The 16,280-nt window shown below is 41.7% G+C and overlaps 1 protein-coding gene across 3 annotated transcripts in view; it reads left to right on the top strand.

Annotated features, from left to right (window-relative positions):
- Positions 1–16,280, top strand: part of LNX2 (ligand of numb-protein X 2) — a 59,266-nt gene that overhangs the window by 3,082 nt on the left and 39,904 nt on the right. Inside the window, exon 1 of one of the 3 annotated variants that reach the window (XM_084539209.1) lies at positions 14,106–14,270. The exons of the other annotated variants lie outside the window; for them this stretch is intronic. The gene's annotated coding sequence lies outside the window, so the exon portion shown is untranslated. Of the gene's footprint in view, positions 1–14,105; positions 14,271–16,280 lie in introns of those variants that run through there. 3 annotated transcript variants of the gene reach the window in all.

Below are 16,280 nucleotides of genomic sequence, written 5' to 3'. Positions count from 1 at the left end.
TTAGTAGAATGTATTTTTATTTAAAAAATTAAACTTTGCAGTAGCTTAGGTCAACATTTGCAGTCTCGTTTTTGTTTAAAGCAAACAAGTGGTGACGTTGCTCTGGATCTCTGGCACGTTGTTAGGAATGTCTCGAATTTTCTTGCTGTCATTACAGCAGAGCAGATCAAATCAGTCAATAAAGTGATTGTGAGGTTATAATAGTGTCAAATCAATGTTGTTTCCGAAGTTAATATCTGCCTGTCAGTCTGTGGAAGGGTAGAGCTGGTTTACTTCAGGCTGGAGTGGTGGATGCTGGGTTTGCCAGGCTGTTCTCCCTTCGTGCTGCAGAGGAAGATGTGGTTTTATATTTCCTTGCAGAGATTTGCTAATGCTTAACTACAGTTTGATGGAGTGTGCAGAATTGTTATGAAGAACAGTTGTTTGCAGAGCAAAATTCAGCCTGACTGAGGAATATATCCAGCATACGAAGAGATCCTGTTTTAAAATGTAGTAAACAACAGCAAGTGGTAGGTTTAGATCATGAAAAGGATGGAAATAGACTTATTTATCTTGTTCCTACTGCTGTGCTGCTTGGAATAGAGCACAGCTGACAGTGCTGTGCGTTAAGGGAGCACACATCTGGGCCAAGGAACAGTAGCTGTAGAGGGCAGAGCAGGGATTTGGGGTCAGGTTGACTGGGGGAGTGCAGTGCTGGCAAATATTGCTCAGCACACAAGGGGGAAATGAGTGGCCAGCTACCTGCTTCTGCATCGGGGAATTATTTACAGGGGGGAGCGATTTCAAAGCGTGCTCTCCCCATCCCAGCCCCCTGAGATAACATTGCAGGATTGCATTTTCCTGATTATCTCCTAAAAGCTTCCTCAAGCTCCATGGAACCTGTCAGGATGTTGGTGTTACCCATCCCTGTGGGCTGGCTGGTTGGAGAGTCGTCAGGAAGGAGCACAGTTCATCCTTACTGACTGCAGTCAGATAACTCTCTGCTAATGCAGTATTATATTCAAAATTTTCACCCTGAAAGGCCAAATAATATCAGAGGGTTTAAAATTCGTACTTTCCTGTGGCTTTCTTTGTTCTCCAGATTGGGTGTTAATCCTCATTTATGAATTCATACACAGAAAAAAAGACCGCTGGGGCAGCAGCAGCAGTATCTGATGTAGCAGAAGTGCAAATTCAAGCAGAGCTAACAGATGGAGGCAAAAATGTCTCTGAGTTGTATGCCGAAACCAGGCTATGGAAAGTTCTTTGCAGTGGCTGTTGCATTGTGCTTGGATAAGCTGGCGTGTTCTGCCACAGGAATTCTGTGTTTATTGTGAAAGGGCCAGTGCACGGTGGGTTTTTTGAATACACAAGCAACGTTTCAGAAGCTAGATTTTTCTGCCTATCAAGTTTTGGTTGGCATTCCTGATCAAAGTCTTCATTTAAAAATAAAAATAATAATAATAAAAAAGGTTGGCAGGTATCAGTGAGCCTTCTTGAGTCAGTGCGTTTATTTTGTCATAACGTGAGTGTGCATTTATCTGTGTACCTTGTGTTAGTCCCAGATGAAATTAGGTGTGTCAGCAAGTGTTTCCTATGACTGTCATCGAAATCATTCCCCTAATTGACATTGCTACCTGCTACACCAGCAAAAACAAAGCAAAACCAAGAAACCCAACGAGTCTCCCAAGCTCTTAAGCAAACCACATCTTGATTTCAACAGTTAGCTCTCTACCACCGTCAGGAACAGCCTGTGTGCAGAGCAACACATTCAAAGTCCATCTTCTGCCTGTTTTTACCTGGTGTGCCAGGCAGTGACTCACCCACCCGAGGAGGAGATGTGAAGAGCAGCAGCAAAAGCCCTAGCACGTGGTGCAGCGCCTCTGCCACTCAGTAAGTGCAGGGAGGGCTCTGGGGATGTTCATACCCGTAGGAGACTCATGGACTGCAGTAAGTCAGATCCCTAAGTATGGATGTTAAGCTGCTTCTACACATTTAGAGGCTCAAAATTACAGAAAAAAAGTTAACACCTATTGCAACCTCATGCAGGGGATGCCTTATTTATACTTATTTTACCTCTCTAGTTAATTTATTTCTCAATAGCGCACCCCTTAATACATTTCTACTCTTTTTAGTAGATCTCTTGCCCTGCCCCACATCATCATTTTCTCCTGTTGTAATTTTTTTTCTCTGTCAAGTTTAAAATTTGTAGCCAGACTGAAATAGCTGATTGATGCATCACAGGGCCATGTAGATCCTAACTTCTTCTATATGCTTTCTGGTCATTTTTAAAGGCTGTAAACTCCATTATGTTCATACAGCTTAAATTGTATCCTTCATACAGTATGGGGCTGCCCCTATTGTTAATTGAAATAACTTTTAAGAACTTTATTAAAAAGTAAAGCTTCTTCCATAATAGGTTGATTAGAATTGTCTCCTGTGCAGGTTCTTTTTCCTGTCTTTATTTCCTGTTCTAGAGGGGTTTTCTCAGCCTTTTATTGTTACAGACAGCAGCTAATGAAGCTCACCTAAAGTGCAGATCTTGATGAATTAGTAAAACAGTCCTGTATTTGTGCTAGCTCTTCCATTTATATTAAAAATTATACAGTATAAGTCCATTCCAGCACTGTTTTTACAAATAGTCCATTACTAATCTGTCACTGCTTCTTCTAATTAAGGTTGAAGCTTTGAAAATCACAGGGCTTCTTGCCTTATAGAAAAGGAATATAAAATGCTATTTGTGCAGTATTGAATGCCTTCAGAATTTTGGTTTGCTTCTTAACTATTCTGATATTTTGTAAGTGCTGAAAGTAAAACTGATCTCATCTAGGGGGCTAAAAAATGCAGATACATTTGTGTACTTGTGGGCCTGTCAAGCATTTTATCTGAAAGCCTTACAAAGATGTGTGTGTTGGATCTTCACTTGCACACTACAAAGCTTCATAAGAATTCAGTGACAACCAACCAAATGCGTTTCTTTTCTGAATCACTTGTAAAAAAAAAAAAAAAAAAAAAAGGTATCGTTCTACTTAGTCTGCCAAGTAACCGCTGTGCAGTACCTATTATCTGCTGGATGGCTCAGCACGCCTGTGCAGTGCTGATACTTTTATGTCCTACAGCTCGTGATATGTGTCCGTGGCTGGAAGTGAGACGAGCTGAATTAGGCTTCACCGTGTGTAGAGCAGCAAGCTGTCTTGGTGTATTTTTACAGTGTGGGCATGATTCTGTATAAATAATACTTGCATTTTTAGCTGTGGGGAGTTTTTTCCCCTCTGAAATCCATTTTGACTGATAGCTGCTGACTTATCTATTGACTGTGGCTCTCCTGCTTTCTGCAGGGAAAATAACTTTCCAGTAAAGCAAAAATGAAGGTGAATCAGTAGTTGTAAAAAGGAGAATCAGCAGCACAGCTTGTCTGTGCTCTTGACCTGGGCTGTCTTTGCCTTGTAAGCAGAAAAAGAGAATCTATGGGAAAATTAACACTGAAGTGAGTGGTAATGCAGAATTTTGGATTACTGGGCTGTGAAATGAAACTGTTATAGCTCTTTCTTCAGTAAGGCATGTGTGCCGTGCTAATGCAGAAATGCCACGGAAGTGTAATACTTTCCTAAATAATATTTTGAAAAGTTTGGAAAGCTGTGAAGCCAGGAAATGTTCATCGCTAAGAGTCGTGACATTATGAAGTGCCAGCTGGTTGATAAAGAACTTTTGGAAACAGCTTGACACGTTATTTCCTATAAATTATTGCAACAATACAGATCTCGCAACAGCTATCATTTGTCTTTAAATAACAATCTCGAGTTTAGCAAAGGCAACTCATTTCACAGCGCTCCAGTGCTGTTAGGATGCAGTAACGGCAACATCATGCTGTGATTTCTGGCCTCAAAGGGTCAGAGAGGAAATATTCCTGGTTTAGCTATGATACCGACTCAGGTAAGGATAAAAGATGTTTTATTCTAATAGGTGAGGCAATACATAGCTGAAAACCTGCTAAATTTTAAGGTTAAATCGAAATGGAGGAGATAAGAGACTTCAGTACAATGCAGTAGTGTTAGGAATAGCTGCTATCCCATATATGCCTGTCCCACGTACTCTGTTCTTCAGATGGTGCATCACATGCTGAATACTGCTCAGTCATCCCTACAACTTGATTGTACGATTTAATCTGCAGCTGTGACTTCATGGGGTCCTTTGTGGGCCTGAGAGTCCTTCTGCCTGGCTCTGCTTACAGGAGAGTAACCGAATTCAGCACAGTTAGGATGATGTGATTAGAGCAAGGCACCCATTATGGGATTTCTTTTCTGGGGCTGAATTGCTGCTGGTACAAATCTTGTTAGCATTCTACTTGTAACTTTATATATAGTAAGTTTCTACATATAAAAAAAATTCTATATATAAATAAAACAAAGCCTAAAAAAGGGGAAAAAAAAGTACTTAATCTTTTCAACATTTTTTTTGCTGACTTTTCTTTCTTTTCAGATCTTGACTAAGAAGTCTTTCCAAACTTATTTCTAGCAGAAGACACTTTATAGAAATCTGATCCAAAATGTGTGTTGTGTTTGTCTGTTTGTTTTTTGTTATTACCAATTTAACTGCTGTTCACTCGAGCTTTGCTTTTACTTGTTGGTTGTGGAGTAACTTTATTCTTCTGGTGCTATCAGCAGTTAGAGTGGTGAGCAGCTTGAGTGATGTGTTGTTTAGATAGAAAATCTGTATAAATGCTATCAACATTGATTGTAGAAAATGTCATGAACAATGTCTGGGTCTTACTGGGGGGATTTTCACATAAACTGACACAACAAAAATTTGAAAAACAGTAAATTACTGATGGAAAAGTAATAAACTTTTATAAGGTAACACATGAGTTATTGTCCTAATTTTCTAGCTGATGCATAGGTGCACGTAAAAGGACAGACATCAGATTGCTTTTGTTATCATCATATAATACATTTTAGTGTAATCCAAAAATTCTTTTTTTTTTTTTTTTTTTAAGGATAAAGTTACTTAGTTTTCTGACTTGAAATAAGCCCGCTTCTCAAATTTGAACTAAGATGGAAGCAACAACCAAAAGAAAAGGAATAACAAATTATTTTGTCAAGAGCAGTGATGAGATATTAAAACTGTACTTAAATATATTTAAATATTTATTCATAGAGTTGTATTTAAGTATGTTGATAAAACTCTTTAGTGGAAAAATGCTCTGCCTTAAACATGAATTGGAGAGGATTAGGATTTAATAAAGTGAATTACTGTTTCTGTTTGAGGGGGAAAATATTTTTCCCCAAGGTTTTGATTTTTAAAACTACCGGCTTTCTTCCCAGATGTTCTAGAATATATTATGCATTGTTGTAAAACAAGTCTAATCTCTAATACGATTATCTGTAAACTTCCTTTGTTTACTGAGGGATTTTTCAGATTATCAAATCATTCTGTATACAAATCCTACTTCTCTTGGTGCATACTTTGAAGTCGACACTGCATTCTCTAGGCAGCACCCCAAATGCAGCTTCCTAACGTAAATTAATGATGATTATTGTCCTCACATTGGGAAGGGAAATCGAGTCTCCTGTCTCAATTCATGGTTCACTTCCAACATAGGGTAATGAGAGCAGGTGCACACAGGCACCAGAGCGTGTGAATTGATTTGCAGTATAAATATAGACAAGTTATTTATGAGTGTATGGAATTCAGGAGAGAAAAGGGTTGGAGCCAAAGTTGTCATTTGCTTTTTAAGATTTCATGGGCATGTTTTTCATAATACCCATACACCGAAATGAGAGGAACTGTTGTCTGTTATCATCACGGTGGCAGCTGTGCTCTGGGGCATGGGATGGGGCTTAATAAGAGGGAAGGGTCTCTCAATCCCAGTCCTCTGTGTAAATATGAATTATTCAGAGCCCAGTGTGGAATTTCTTGGGACAGTGCAAGCTGTGCAGGCATGTGGTGTTGTGTTGTGTTTTTTTTTTTATTTTTTATTTTTTGCCTGAAACTGTGAGAATCTGCCATGGGGAAAGACATTCGGAGGTCCTCTTCCCCAGCAGCATCCTTCCCCTGGATGCACGAGATCGCAGGCAAGATGTAGCAGGAGAAGGGGAAACTAAGCAGAATAGGATGCGTCTTCGAAGGACAAATCAGTGCGGTGAGAGCTGCCTTTGCTGGCAAAATCCTGAGTAAGCAGGTGGGCTTGGCGCCGTGCCCCGAAGGTGAACGTGCTCGGCCGGCAAGCCAGCGGGGAGGCACAGCCCTCGCTTCTGCCTGTGATCTCCAGAAGCATCCTTTGTGAAAGCTCCTGGCTGCCCTCTGCCACTTCACCTTGGATGCTGGGAGAAAGAAATGGCCTTTGGTAGCTAGGACCGAGGGGACGCAAGGCTAACAAAAAAAAAATCAATTGGTGTAGTATCAGTTGCGTTTGGAAATGGCTTGGTTTCTTTTGTGCATGCTGAGCAGCAGCAAGGCTGGGATTTTATGTCTTTGTTTGGTGCTCCGGGCAGCAGGAAAGCTGGGCCAAGAGGTGTCATAGTGCCAAAGTGTCCCCTGGGCACTTCCATTCCCATTCCTTGACTTCCCCCCATGCCATTCCCCAGCTTTCCGGAGGCCCCTGGTGCCCCCCTGCCCAAGCAGGGACACCCAGAGCAGGCTGCCCAGGCCCACGTCCAGGCGGCTTTTGGAGCTCCCCAAGGAGGAGACCCCACAGCCACTCTGGGCAGCCTGTGCCAGGGCTCCGTCACCCGCCCAGCACAGCAGTGCTGCCTGGTGCTCAGAGGGAGCCTCCTGGGTGCCCGGCTGTGCCCATGGCCTCCTGTCCTGGCACTGGGCACCACTGAGCAGAGCCTGGCTCCGGCCTCTCTACACCCTCCCTTCAGGGGTTTAGGGACATGGAGGAGATCCCCCTGAGCCTCCTCTTCTCCAGGTTGAGCAGCCCCAGCTCTCTCAGCCTCACAGCAGAGATGCTCCAGCCCCTTCACTACCTTGGTGGCCCTCCACTGGACTCTCCCCAGTGTGCCCAGGCCTCTCCTGTACTGGGGGGCCCAGAACAGGACCCAGCACTCCAGGTGCAGCCCAACCAATGCTGAGCAGAAAGGATCACCTCTAAGCTGAGCTTCCCCAGTCTGTTTCAAAACGGACAGAAAAGGTGGAAAGAATGACCAAACTCACCACTTTTGGCTTCGTGTAGCTGCAGATCCACCCAGTGAGCTGAGGGAACCCCATACCCTGCGAGGTGCCTGGGCTGCCACGCTGTGCCTGCTGAGGTTTTACGGTGCCCCCGAGGCAAGTCCTGGATGTCACGCCTGGGCTGGAGAAATACTGCCAGAGGTACTTTTACTGCTGAGGTCTAGCCGAGTACAGACGGTGATATTCTTAATTTTCCAGGCTGTTGCTATCTTATTCTCAGCTGTCCCTAGACGTCCTCACCATTTTATGTTTCCCCTCTAATGGCATGAGCCAAGATGTCATAATATCCAAAATCAAATGTACCAGAAAATATAATAAATTAGAGTCGGGCTAGCAGAGTAATTGAAGAATAAACTGAATTTTAAACAACACGAGATTGCGTTATGAACTGATTGCTATGCACAAAATGCACCAGAGGAGTGCAACTTCATGTAGATTTACTATTGATGGCAGTATTTCCTAGATTGCTACTAGTAATAAGGAAATGAAAATGGTTTGAACTTTTGAGTTAGTACCGCTACATAATATTGCAGCAAAGGAGAAGTACCATTCTAGTTACACATCAAAGTGATTCTGGGAGAAAAAAATTCTCAGCTATTTATTTATTAATTTAAGAGTTTTTCGTGAGTTTAACAATCCTGAAGCTTCTGAGGCCACAAATTTTTGTCACGGAAAGAAGTAAATTCATCCCCAACTCTATTTTTTTTTTTTTTTAATAAGAAATTGTTTATGTAAAGTACTTGGTGCAGCGGATCCCTCTCAAGTGAGAAAATTGAGCTTAGGGACATCTGGTGTCCCGAAGAAATGCTAAGGTTGTTTGCCAGGTCAGTTTTATGGCAGGTAGTCTGCATATTTTGTTTGAATAATTTTCTCCTAATTTTTATCCCATTAAAAAAAAGGCAGCAGATAACACACACGTAGGACATTTTAAATATAACCCTCCAGCTGCAATACCAGTAGAGATGTTGGGAGACAGTCACGCTTATCTGAGATGGCATGAGAAGGTCTGGTTTTGTGAGCCAGAAGGCATCTCAGCTGAGACGTGGTGAGCATGTATGCTCTTCTGGTCTCCTGAAATCAGAAATGAGATAGCGCTAGTAAAAGCCATCCTGAGGCTGTTCTTATAACTCAAAGTTACGGGAAAGCTTGGGAAATGCAAATAGTCAGTAGCAGGTATTTGCTGAAAGATTACAAGTGGCTGGTTGAAGAGTTTCAGTGGGCTGTACAAAACTCGATTCTGTGCAGAAGAGTTGGTGTCGAGGCAGTTGGGCTGTTGATACGCAGAGAAAACTTGAAAAGCATTTTGGACTTTACTTTCTTTCAGTTTCATCCAAATTTTGAGAATATAAAGAGAATTTTGTAAGGATGAGATCTTTGGCAGCAGTAGTTCCAGCTCAAGTCAAGACTGATGCTTCATAAATTGGGCTCTCCAGTGACATACCAACTAATGGAAGGGCTGTTCAGTGGTAGAAATGAAACCGAAGGCTTCTTTGGTGGCAGGAAGACAAAAAAAGCAATATTAATGCACTGAAATAATGTCGTTGTATAGTGGTAAGCACTGTGATTTGTGCTTTAAGTGAGAATTTTTAATTTTAAAAGTTTAAGTTGTATTTTGGCATGAAATTGTATTGTTGATATTCATTAGTCTTGTAGTCTTGTAAAATTTCAGGAAGATTCTCTACCAGGAATGGTAATGAAATACATATTACTTGTAAACTAATTTTTTAGAATAGTGAAAGTGGTAGCTCGTGAGTTAAATACGTGAATATATTAAGTGAGCTTTATCATTGTGAAACTTATTTAAAGTGTCGTAAATCCCTTGATTTATGTTCCTTCTCAATGCCATGACCTAAAGGAAACTGAAATTTATCTAGAAGAAACAATTATTTCCCGTGTAATACTTATTTCCCCTGTGTAACTTGTAAAATTAATTATTTTTCTGTATATATTCTGATGACTTAATAACTTATCTTCTTGCATCCATCCTCTGTTTCCATAGAAATGGGTTCAGAGATCACCAGGAGGCAAGAGCAAGGACTTTTGTGTATGACTTCCCCTCCACTCTGCCTGTTGAGATAGTAAGTGGCACAAACAAGCCTCTAAACACCACTGCTCCAGCTCTTAAAACGTGTATGGCAGGAGGCTTGGGGAAATCAATCTGCCTATCACTTGGGGAAAACAGGCAGCCCTTAACCTGTTCAAAAAAAAAAAAAAAAACTTGAGCAGTGCAAGAATTCCTACAGGAAGGTTTTGAGGAAGATCATTTTCAGGATCCGGAGTTACATTTCCACTCGCTTCAATGGCAAGTTTGATGTTCTGTGAAAGATTCAGAGCTCTCTTGTGCTTTTCCTTTTTCCCTATTACACATCCCAGGTGACTTTTGATGACTTACCCCAACAGCATGAATCTTTGAGAATCCTCCCCAGTGGAATATGATACTTATAACAAATGTTTGTGTGGCTAAGCCTTTCTCTAGCTGTGGTCAGTCTCTGCTTTCTAGTATTTCTTACCCAGTTAACCCTAGTAGTGAAATCTGTGCACCGTGGCAGTTTACTCTAGGGAAGACCACTCAAGAGCAAACTGTTGGTGAGGAATATAATGGGTAAATGGAGTTCTTTAAAGGAGTTTTGGAGCATCGTTTTCTTTCAAAATATATTAGTGTCATGGAGGAAAGCAAGCATTTCTGATAAAGTTTATTGCAGTAATAAATGTTAGGAACGAGTCAGCAATATTGAGCAGTCCAGATCATTTTGGAGGCTGCAGGCAGTTGAATGATGCATTACAATTTAAGCAATATATTCTTTCTAGCGTTCAGAAGCAGAAAATCTAAACCACTTTTACAGGCTGAATACATCCTGAAAACATGCAGGAGTCATCAGAATTAACCATTGGAAAACAGCTCCGTCTTCAGTTCTGTAGTGAGGTGCCTAACAGAGTCCTCAGAGGGAGGATAAAGGAGTGAGGGAGCACTAAAAACGAGCACGGAGGAGCTGTTCCTGGGGCACGGGCAGAGCTGCTGGTTTGCTGGGAACACTTCTGAAGAGTTAACACTTGAAAGCTGGAAAGCCTTCAGGAAAGACTTACAAAAATGAATAGAGCGTATGCCGTCTGGTATTTATTTAAGAACCCTTCTTTCCTCATCTAACTAGTAAATAAACCACGGCGCATAAAAGTAACGGGAGTTTTCATCATTTTAAAGAGCTGTTTACATATCTGGCTGCGCTTGGAAGCTGCCAACAGGCAGCAAACACAGCTAGGTAGGCCTGGTGATGGTCTGCTACAGGCTGAGCAAATATCATAAAGGCTGGAGAATGGGAAACCTTCAGGAACAGCAAACACGGATAGCTAATACCGATCGGTAAGGATTTCTCTGTGAGATGCAAAATGGCAGAAATGTGTATTTAATGCGCGCAAGCCAACTAATTGCTTCAGCTAGACCCGGCGCACAGCGATCCCGTTGCCATCAGCACTTGGTGGCATAATTTATATCGAGGGACGCTTTTCCCATGGCAGGCGGGCAGAGAGCCAATGCCACGTAAAGTCATTCGTGTCATCCCAGGGACAGGTGGGACCGGCGGGCTGGGGGCTGGTTTACGAGGCAGCTGCATCCATCCTCGCATACCAGGGCTGCTGCGGGGTCAGGCCGCTACGGCTCGTTTCATGGCGTGTTGCTGAGTGCTCCCAGTCCAGTATTTTAGCCTAGTGATCGGCGTTTCAGTGGAGACTGCTATGCTTGAAGAATCTGCCCGGTCTGTTTTTTTTTTTTTTTAATTATGTATGCCACGAAGCAAGTGTAAATGAATGCTTTCCATGCGCGCATTGGATAAGGAGATGGACAGCTTATAAATGCACTTGTTACTCTTTCATATTCAGATAGACTTTGATGGCAGTAATGTAGCAGCACAAAGTTTTTGTGAACGCCAGAAGGAAGATGAATTCAGTTCAGTTTCATCCCTGAAAAGTCCAATAAAAAAAGAGAAAAGGCCTTTCACGTATTTTCTTGCCTTATTTTCCTAGCATGATAAAAGCTGCTTTTCTGCAGCCTTAATGAAGGATGTAACAGTTGAAAGGAAGCTTTTCCCACCTGAAGGAAAATGTTGAGAAATTGCAAAATGAGTTTACAAGATCCTCAGCAGAAATATTTCACGGGGCTTAAGGAGGATCCCATTGTATAAAAGTGGGAGAACCACAGATATAAACTAAATCCCTGCATCAGGCAATATTTTGTTTGAAGTGGCGTAGCAATAAAACTGGTTTGTTTGTTCTTTCCACCCTCCTGCTCTTCTGTGCTCTTCAAGAGAGCATGGGCTGGTGGTTTCAAATCAGGGATGGGGGTATTTTGGCATTTCTTCCTCATGTAGGATGAGACAAGTACCACAAGCAAATAACTTCAGGTGAGCTCATTATTTCCATATGTAAGCTGAGGGAAAAAAAGCCCATCAGAAGAGTTCGTAAAGGTTAAAACCTTAATAGTTACCGCTGACATTGAGGTTCTTAGGTAAAAGCATTAAATAAGTGGAATATATTGTGACTGTATCACGCTCATTGTCTTCTTCCCTCACACCTCACAAAGTTAGAATGTAAAGAGTTGAGAGCATTTTTCCTCATATTTATGCACAACACAGAGCAGTACAATTGCTTAGCTAAATCAACGGGACTTTTTCAATTATAAGGTGCCATTACCTTTCTGTGTTCTTGTCATTTATGAAATCAGCGGGTGGTTAATTAAATTGCTCCTTTGGACTCTTCTAAAGGATGCGTATTAATTATATTTTAGTGATGGTGTGGACATTTCTCAACTTTTTAATGAGGGTCAAAGTTGTTTACCTCTTTCTTAGGAAATAGCTATTTCTTTATTGAGGGTAGTATAATACGGGTGGTTTTGTTTGTTTGTTTTAATAAAATCTCATTAGCTGCTCATTGGGACGTTAAATGCTGTGATCACGTTACATGCTGGCTTGAAATCAAATCTTAAAATCTGAATTTTCCTGACTGCAGAGCACTGCTAGGTCTACAGAGTCCATGAGATAAACTTTGTGTCAATGAAGGGAGTAGGCTCATTGCTCAGAGAGGACGTGTTCCCCTAAACCATCCAGATCTTTTGATTTCGTGGCTTTGGAGAGCAATTTTGGGGCTCAAAACCAGGATGTCCATGTAGCTTGATGGAGGTGAGGACCCTGGTTTTACTCGCATTGCTGTGCAAAGTTTTGCTGGACTGTTTCACAGTATGGATAAGATCCATAAACTCTGTCCTAAAAATCCTAGAAAAAAAATAAAAATCATAGCAATCACTTACAGACATGGCTGTTGGGTTTTTTAGTTCATGACACTTGCGTGCTAAAGGAAGCCCCGAGAAGGTGTGCTAACAACTGAATGCTTTTGCCAGGATTAATTTATATTGGTTCCTGGATGAGATAGCGTGTTCCTGTCAAATGCCCAAAACCAAACAAAACCCCCTAGCCTGGCGTAAATACCAGCGAGGCTGTCACTTAAGTGCCGCTGTAAACGTCTCGAACAGATGTGTAAAGTTTCTGTAGCACTCCCTGGGTCTTTGAAATACCACTGCAGGTTTTATCTTACAGGAAGGAGCAGGATGGCCCTCGCTTCTCATCTGACGGGTTATTGACAAGTTATTCCACGGGGCTGGTGGCTCCACTGGGGCTGCTGTCTCCTCTAGACCATGCAGCTCTTCCCCATGAACCAAAAAACCATCGGTCTTCTTTATGCTGTTTATCTACCTTCATTTATTTAAGACCACATCAAGCCAAAAAGAGTTGAGAAAAACAGTTTTGGTACGGTTTCAAAATACAATTTGCTTTGTAATCGTGCTTTCTCAGACAGAGGATGGTATAAAGCCACCCTGAAGTCTTCTGAAGCATCCATTGAGGCATCGAGCTGAACCCTTCTCATCTGGAGCACGTTCATCTGCTCTTAATTTTTATCTCATTTGTAAGTTTAGGGCTTTTTTTTCCCCACTTGATGGAACAATATAAGTGAAGGAAGGGGACATTTCCATGAGGGATGTGGCAGTTACCATATTTAGGTGGCAGTAGACGGCTGCATGGCATTTCTATTAGGTACATTAAAATGGGATAATAATACTTAGGTATTCAACTTGAAAATGGGGTTACTGAAGCCCGGTATCCTGGATTTTATAGAAGTAGTGGCCACCGTGGAGCACAGTGGTTTGTAGTTTGTGGGTCTGCAAATATTCATGACATCTATCATTGAGGAAAAAAAAAAAAAAAAAAAAGCACAACCAACAGGGAAATTACTTTGAAAGAAAAATAGATTTTTTTTTTTTGGACAAAAGCAGAATAATTCAAGATATGCCCTTTCTGCACCAAACACCCATCTAGTACCGAGATACTGAATTATAAACCCACAGAAACTGAAAATTGTTAAAGTGTGCTTGGTGTGGGAAACATTTTAAAACTTTCACTTCAAATTTTATTTTCTTGTAACACAATTTTCTTCGGGAGGAGGAGATAGGAAATAACATTATATAATCCAGTTTGCTGTTTTTTCCTGGAAACGCCGTGTCTGGAGCAGGCTTTGCATACGGTTTGCAGCACAGGGACAGCGTGACAGGGGCTTGAAATGCCCTGCGTGTGCCGTAAAGCTGCTCTGCTCTATGCGTGGAGTTATTGGAACTATTCCTGTGTGTGTGATACCCACACATGCTCTCCGGGAGTGCTTAAAAAAAAAAAAAAAAAAAAAAAGTAAGGCGCCAGATATAGTAGCCCTGTTTCATTATGCATTCGGGAGAAATTGCTGACGACATTTCAGCCTGCAGTTAATTTTAATGTTAGGGTTGGTATTTGAAAAGGACACAGCGTAAGAGAACGCCTGCGGATCTTTTATGCTGGCTGCTGCTCCGGCCCCAGCTATTCACGTGAGGGGAGGCGAGCAGATGGATTCCCTGCTGTAAGTAAAGCAAACCCTGCGAGATGCTCCAGCGGTTGTAAGGGGCCGGTCCTCCTTTTGATTGCCCGCTGGCGAATTCATTTGGGTCCACCAGCCTGCTGACAACCTTTTTCCTTGAAGTTCTCTGTCGTCATGTGCTACCCTCCTCCTCCTCTGTGAGAACAGCAGCGTGGTCTCCGTGCCCTGTGCAGGTATGCTGGCCTCCCTCCTCTCCTCCTCCAAATTCGGGAGCACAAAGGGTAAGAAAAAGCGAGGAAGGAGAGGGGCTGCCAAAGGTTTTGTGACAGATCCTCGGTGCCGGCTGCCTCCCTGCTGGCCGGGGGCTGGCGAGGAATTAATCGTACCTGGGTGTTTCCAGGCTCTGCCTTCTGGAAGATGCTCTTCTCCAGAGGGCTTAATTGCAGGCTAGACCCCTCTGGCGAGAATTACAAACGAGAAACGCAGGAAATACTCTGAATTCAGCCCGTTTCGAGTGTGTAGGCTTCTCTAAGCCAAAGTGTAAAGTGAGTCTGTCTCGAATTAACTGTTTCATGCTTTCTGTTTATTTGTTTATTTATTTATTTTTACATTTATCTTTCCTAAATGGGATGTTTCTCTGAAATGTTGTGTTTAACAGGGTGATGTTTTGCAAAAAGGCTGTGGTCAGGAGTCTAAATTTGACTTGTACTAGGGTGCTTTTTGGTGATTTACATGTGCGTATATTAATTGTCTTCTTAAAGATTTAAGAATTTGAGCTTTGCTCAGTTGTAAGATCCAAGTTTAAAAGCACATTTCATGAATTACAAGGGATTTATGACATCCTTTCAGTCTGAAGGTGACAAAGATATAGCAGTGAAATAAAATAAACTGTTTGTGCTGATGCAAGCAAAGGTCAGTGCATGTTCTGGCTGAAATTAAAGCAACTCCTTCCTTTCTCACAGCTGTTTGTATCGGCTATAAATGCATGAGATGGGTATTGAGAGCGTGGCTGGGAAATAAGCTCTTAAATACGAAAGCTCTTTGGTCTCCTAGGATACATATGTGGTTATAGTTGTACAGTTATCCGTGAGGCTTTCCCATAGAAATCCTAGAAACCCCGTTAAACTTCCAGCTAGCCTTATAACCCCGCCTTACAGCGAGGACTCCTGGTTTCATTGTGCTTTGTGCAGTGCAAACTTTGAGAAACGGGTCCCCCTGGTAAAGACTTTTTTAAAACAAAAAGCTTCAAGGTACTTTTAAATATAAAACAAGAAACAAAAGATCATTCATGCAGTTTTTTTATTATTAATTCTGCTTACTTGCAGAATGTGTTGATAGGAAAAATGAAGGTTAAGAGCTATAGTGTATAGGTGTTTTGAATTAACTGTGTGTAATGTTGTACACACAGTAGTTCATTGTATGCTTTGACCCCCCAGTTTGCAGCTAAATGGGAGTGTGTTGGAGCAAAGGATATCCCTGTGTGCATTCCCACATCCTAAAGGAGTAGGGAGGGCAGTGGAGAAGGTGGGTCTCCAGCTAGCTGGCATCCCAGCAGTAGTGCTCTTCTCCAAACCAAGCATTAAAAAAAAATAAAATTAAAAAAATCCATCTTTTGTTAGCATATGGAAAAGTTGCAGTGATTTATTTTACCTTAATTGGTGAAAAATGCAAGACTCTTTGTAAACCCTTGAAGGTTCAGATTTACTTCTGCTTATTTCTGATACTAAGCATTGACTGAAGCCAAAGCAACAGAACATGCTCCAAGAACAAAGGAAATCTCAGTTCAGGCTTTAAACTTAGCGAAAATTTCATGTTCGGTTAAACCAGTTTGTATGGACAAGCAGTAGATCCCATTTCACATATTTCCAGTTCTGAAGTTCATAAAGGGAAATGTATGCAGATTACTTCCCTGAGCCAAAGCATGCTACATTATTGTAGTAGGTTTCTAGGGTAACTTCTAGGATTTTACCTTTTCCATGTTAAAATTTTTCAGCTGGATAGCCTCTTCAGGACCCTTATGTATTTTTTTTTTTGCAGCAGCAGCATTCAATACCTGGAGGCAGCCTAGTTGCCTTGGAATTTATTTCTTGTCTCTCTCTTCTCATCCCACATGACTGATAATAAGAAGCAGTGTTGTCTGTGGCTGAGTGCTGCTTTTACAGTAAGATGTCTCTTTTGAATGAAAATCTCATCATGTTCTTGACTGCACTTCTGGTTGTCAAGCTGCACATAAAAGGGGCAGA

This window comes from Aythya ferina, assembly GCF_964211825.1.
Source record: "Aythya ferina genome assembly, chromosome: 1".
Taxonomy (NCBI): domain Eukaryota; kingdom Metazoa; phylum Chordata; class Aves; order Anseriformes; family Anatidae; genus Aythya; species Aythya ferina.
Note: the sequence above shows the minus strand (reverse complement) of the source record. Positions and strands in the feature narration are given on the sequence as shown.